Below are 6,000 nucleotides of genomic sequence, written 5' to 3'. Positions count from 1 at the left end.
GTTGTTTAGTTTGAAAGGCTTTTCTCTTGCTATGTCTTACAAATAATTACAGGAGAATGGGGAGCCATTGCTCAGCAATGAATCTGAAATACATGTTGGGTCTTCTTTTGTATAACATACATGATTTCATAAGGGGGGTGAAACTTGGCCTCCATTCATGTATGACTTACAATTTTTCATCTTAATACGGTTTGTACTTTGTATGAAAGCACTAAAGCAGCTAATACGACTCATCCAAGGTATTAAAACAATTCTTGTCTGTTTAGGCACTGAAAAAAGACCAGATGCAATGCTTGCTATCAAGCTAATTTCTTGGAAGTAGTGGAAACCCTTTTTACTTGTGGGTTACATTGCCTTGGAGAGGCACCATGTCCATGTTCATGTGTAACAGGTTTTTTAAAGAAATGCAGTTGCTGCCTAGCTTTCCTTTTCTTCCTATACCTTTTTATATTATGCAATATGAAAAAAACCTCTCTGGAAGAAGCAGTAAACAAGCAAATTTTTCATGACTTAAGCTTTGAATCCCACATTTATCTAACTGATGTAGCCTGGATAGTCACTGATACAGCATGCCATGATAGATAAATTATCCTTATGTACTTCTAAGTATCCCCAGCAATCTATAATATTAAGCTTTATAGTGACAGGAAGCTAGTGACATAGTGTGTGGCAGAATTAAACAGGTAAAGGTATCTGGGCTACAGAAATAAATTCTGCTTCCCCAGAATAGCTCAGTGCTATTTCAGTCTTTAAATCATTTAACTTAAATAGTTCCTGTCTTGAATTGTTGACACTCTCCACATTAATGTCTCACTTGGTTTTTTAAACCTTGCCATGTAGACTTCCGATGAATATGGATACATATCCCTTTCCTTCTGGCTAAGTAGGAATACCAGCAGTTAGTTGTTAAGGAAAGCCCTGAAAATTAAATAGTTCTGTTATTAGACTAATTTTTGCAGCACATTATATAGATTTGTCCTGTTTCTATGGCCTAGCTCCCTCCTCTATAAAAAGAAGAGATGTATACTCTCCTGCTTGAGCTGCATGGACAGGGAAATCCAGCTGTGCTAATGAAGCCATGTCATCTTCCCTTGGGTTTTTCCTTTTGGCTTTCCCGTAGTCCTCTGTGCCGTGGCTGCTTTTGCTGGTACTTGCTGACTCTCATTAACCATCAATTTAGGGAAAGCCAGTTTGGAGGGGAACTTGAGCAGCCCTTGTTCTCTAAAACCAAATTATTTTGGAGCTGTTTTGTCATTACGGAATTAGGATTTCATGTTTCCCTAGTTCCTTCCTAATTATTATATTGTACACATCAGCTCTTCTAACTCTTATTGTTGTGACTTCCTCTGAAGTGTGGAGCAGGGGGTTGCTCTTGTTTCATGGGAGTTGTTCTGATTTTGGATAGGTTCCTAGTAGCAAGATCTGGGGCAGCTGGACAGCACAGATGTTGGGCAGAAGCCTTTATGGAACAGACTAGCGTGCCCAGAAGTGTGCCCAAGGGCTGTCTTTTCCATAGGAGATACCAAAGAAACTAATTGTACCTCGAGTCTGGAGAAAAGGAGCCAGAAAATCTTTTGAACTGTAGCTGCCATGACCAATTACTTTCCTAGTGCGAAGACTTTGGAGGAGAAGTGAACGAGATGCAGGATCTTTGTAACTACTCACTCCTCCTACTCTGTTGGTGGGCGAGTGCTCTGGAGATGTGTCTGTGCAGGGGATGGATGTTGGGGCAGGAGGTGAACCAAGAGGTTTTTGTGGAATTCTCACAAAGTGTCTGAGGGCAGAGCATGCAGGAAGGGTGATTAGTTTAACTGTTCCTAACTAACTGAGAAAGCCAGAGAAATCTGAAACCACTACGTACAAAAAATCAGTCATTTAATGTAGTAAGAACAACATTTAATTAAGATTTTAAGATTAGCAATATATTACAGCTTTCATTTAAAGAGTTCATTAGAACTGTGATTTTTGGCTGGTTACAGAATATAGGCTTTGAGTTTCTGAGTAACAAACTTTTTAAAATCATGGGAGAATTAGTAACATCCTTATCATAAAGGATCTTAGCATATCCACTCGTCTCAGAGAAGATAATAATTAATATCAAATCCATAAGAGGAAGTTGGTTTTAGTTCAAAATAAATTATAGAAGAATTTAGCACAGAAATATTTCCTGGCAAATCTTGCAGCATTTTTAAAATTTCTGTGAAAGTAGTGTCTGAGAAGGGAATCCAAACTTTCATTCCTTGCATTTAGTCTTGATTTCCTACATCTTGAACTATAGAGCTGGTTTCCTCCTCGGAAATGGAAGACATTAGATTTGCCTACACAATGATACAGGAAGCACAAAGAGATGTCTAAAATGAGACTTCCTAGTACACATCAAAACAAATAAAAGCTAACAAAGCTTGCTGCAAAGTCTGTCTTGATTATCCAAGTGGATTAATTATTCCCAATGTGTCACGTAGCCACATGAATTATAAAGCTGGCCCCCTATGCTGCTGTCTAAAGGCAATGTGTAATGTGCCGTCTCTTTACTACTTTTGGTTTTTTCCCAACCAATATTCTTTGTTTAATAAAATGTTCTAGCTTGATTCAGACTTTGTGTCTGCGAGCATCCTATTTTGAGATCACCACAAACAACCAAAGCTGGATACATTTGCAAAGCACCTTTTGTAGTTGTCCTAAAAGCAACTATACGGTCTCTGTTGGTTGTGTAGTTTGGTCGGTTGTGGGGTTTTTTGTGTGGTTTTGTTTGCTTGTTTGTTTTTTCTCCCCACAAAGAAATCTATCTTCTTTCTAAATTTTGTTGGTCTTGCAAAACTGTGTAACTGGAAAACATTTTACATTTCCTGTAAATATTACTGATCTTTTCTCCTGCTTGTAGTCTGTCTGGATATATTTTCTTCTCTTTTATAACCTTTGTTTCAGCAATGTTGCAACTCTGGGTGAGCTTTCAGCCAAAGATTTTCAATATTTCTAACACCTCTATTGTCACCAGGATCTTTGTGAGAGAGGGTGATTTAAAATAACACTAATTTCAACATTTCAGCTGCTTGGTTTGTGCTGATCTAATGGCCGTATCCATGGAAACTGGAGGGGTAATGCCAGACAGCTGCAGAGCTGTTAGTATTTCTCTTCTAAAATTGTATCTAGATTAGTCAGTACAAAACTTCACAGGCCATTTCCCAGTCTGCAGGCTTGGCTCTCTGAGATTTTCTGTAAGGTTATGTAAAAGACATGATAAATCTTCTAAAGTAGTTTTGCATTTTGTATCTCGCTGTAGACTGTTATTTAACAAACTACACATTTGAGCCGACAGCCTCAGACACATAATTCTATAACCCTTTTAACAGCTGGATAGAACAAGGGACAGAGCAAAGTGACTTGTGTCACAGGAGAGGTCAGTGACAGCCCCAGAAAAAAAATCAGGTAATACTCGGGGAATTGTTCCCTGTGATTCATGCAGAAGCTGATGGAAACTTTACCGTTGGTATAACAGAGAGCAGCATCAAGCAGTTCAACTGAATAGATTTGAAAATCTTGTGCAAAAATATCGTCACTTGCTAGCATGGTGTGCATTTTTAATAAAACTGGTTTGGTAGCACTGTAGTAAACCTCATGTATTGATTTTAACTTCGTGCCAGTTTTTTAACACAGCTATGTAAAACATGGCATTTTAAAATGCTATCACGAACAATCCGTAGCGGACGTCTGCGTTAAAGGGCAGCTCTTCCAGGAAGGTCTGCATCCTGTTAGTACTTTAATACAGGTTTTACTCATCAGTACCCTAATGAAGCCCGTACTACCGGTCCTACAGCACCTACGTGCATAAGGGCTCCTATGAAGGAAGGATCGAAACCAGAGTTCTCTCTGTGCATTAGCAGCAACGATTTTCTGTCCGGGAACACGCAGTTTCTGGGGGCCAGACTTTGTAAGGTTTGTATTGGTTTTCATTTGGCTCTGTGACTGATCAAAACTACTGCTGATTTCATTGGAAGTTTTGAATATTTAAGTGTGTTGTGTCTTGAAATTTTACAGCGAAAGTGATTTGTCAGTGAGACAGTATGTAGACAATTCTTTATCTACAAGGCTGTTTTTCAGCAATCTAAAATTGATTAAAATTCTTCCAGGAAGAAGCTCTGAATAAAAGAACCTTGCTGCCTTAATAGATCCCTGACTGAGATGCAAATTAAATGTATCTTGTCGGTGGAATGAACACAGGAATTGTTTTTCTAAAATTGCAGTAGAATTCGAAGCGCTGATTCTGGAATGCTAAAAGTCCTATGTGCATAGGTTACAAATAGCTTCCTAGGCAGTAAGTGTGGCAGTTTTGAACAACAAAGGAGAGAAGACTCAAGTCCTGCAGTGGCATCTTGGTGGGGTTTTTGCTGCCCTGGCTTTGCTGAGCCCTTGCGCTGGTGGCGACAGCCTCTGCAAAAGCTCTTTTTGGGGAAGGCTGGGGTTGGAGTTCTGGCTTTTGACTCAAGCCCACGCACGGCAGGGTTTGGAGCACACATTCCTAAGTCTCACCTGTGGTTTATCTACACTATAACTTGCTTATGAGTGCAATGAAAAGGGAAATATCCCTTACATTATGCCAAAGCGATATTTTTTTCTTCATAGGGATGGCATTCCATCTCCTGCAAGAGCATCATCAGTATTGTAAAGCTTTAATGTTGAAACTAGCGTCTCAGAACTAAAAGTAGACATGCAGTAAACGTTGTCCTCCGCATAGACTAAAAATATTTTCTAAGTGAATAGTAAAAGGTTAAATTATAGTTCATATGGTTGTGTGAGCTTTGAAATAAAAATTCACACACTCCTTGGCAGCAGAGGAAGTTCTCCGAGATCTCTCCAACTGATCCGATGACAATGTTATTGTGACTATTAGTATAGCCACCACTATGATGGGGTTTCTTGCATTTGTATTTTATTTCTTAAATAGCCAAATGGGGGACGTATTTCCTGCTTCGTGAGGTTTTTTATCTTTTTGTGTTGCTCAACTGGATTTTTAAAGGCTTTCTGTTGAGACACCTTCTGAAATGAATGTGGGCATACCGTATGCCTGAAGATAGCAGTGTCTGCAGGCCGGCTGTGACTGTGCACCGAGCCCTGCGCAGAACATCTCTACCCTGGCACCGACCCTGCTCAGATGGCAGGTCACCTGTGACATGGGACGGCGTGACACAAAACCAGTAGGTGTCATCTGCACACCGGCCTTTGCCGGAGAAGCCTTTGCAAGATGAAGGCACAAGTTAACACAGCCGGTGCTCAGGAACAGCCGCCGCTCTAACCTTTGCAACACAAGCGCACAAGGTGAGGGTGCTGTGGCCAGCTGGTGTGAAAATCGCATCGGCGAGCAAGGCGAATGCTGACCGCACGGGACTTCGGGTGTCTGTGGCGTCACGTTGTGACAACGCGGTGAAATAATCCAGTTCTAAAGATACAGCGCTGAGGGCGGGCTCGACAAAGGCTGGTGCCAGCTCAGGTGAGAGTCCCTTTGGCCACATAACAGGGCTGGCGCTGAGAGGAGACACAGACATTTAGGTCGTGTCTGCGCCTGCCCCTGTAGGAACCCAAATGTTTTAGTGTCAGACTTGAATATTTGCACGTAAACATGATACATGTGGAATTTGTGAGCTCAAGAACATGCCTGTATAAAACCGAAATATCTAAAAATCAGCTTAAGAGCATGCAGGATTGCAGATCAGGTGTTTTCTGGGGGTTTTTTTTGGTGAATTAAATTTGAGTCTTTTGAGGTTGCTTTTCAAGTCTCTTGACATTGCTTTCAATCACTTAGTGATTGTTTAGTTGCCAGCTAAGGCATAGCTGATTTTATTTCAAAGCAATGACAACAACGAAAACCTCAACATGATTTGAAAGGAAGAACCACCATTGTCTGTAGAGTTCTGAAGTTAGGTAACTTGGCGCGTATTTGTCCTTGTCCTCCACCTTCTCTCTTACGTAACATTAGCATCTTGCATCGCAAGGAACTGCTAAATC

Source organism: Caloenas nicobarica, chromosome 9 (assembly GCF_036013445.1).
Source record: "Caloenas nicobarica isolate bCalNic1 chromosome 9, bCalNic1.hap1, whole genome shotgun sequence".
Lineage (NCBI taxonomy): Eukaryota > Metazoa > Chordata > Aves > Columbiformes > Columbidae > Caloenas > Caloenas nicobarica.
The sequence above is the reverse complement of the archived record's forward strand: the minus strand, read 5'-3'. Positions refer to the sequence as shown.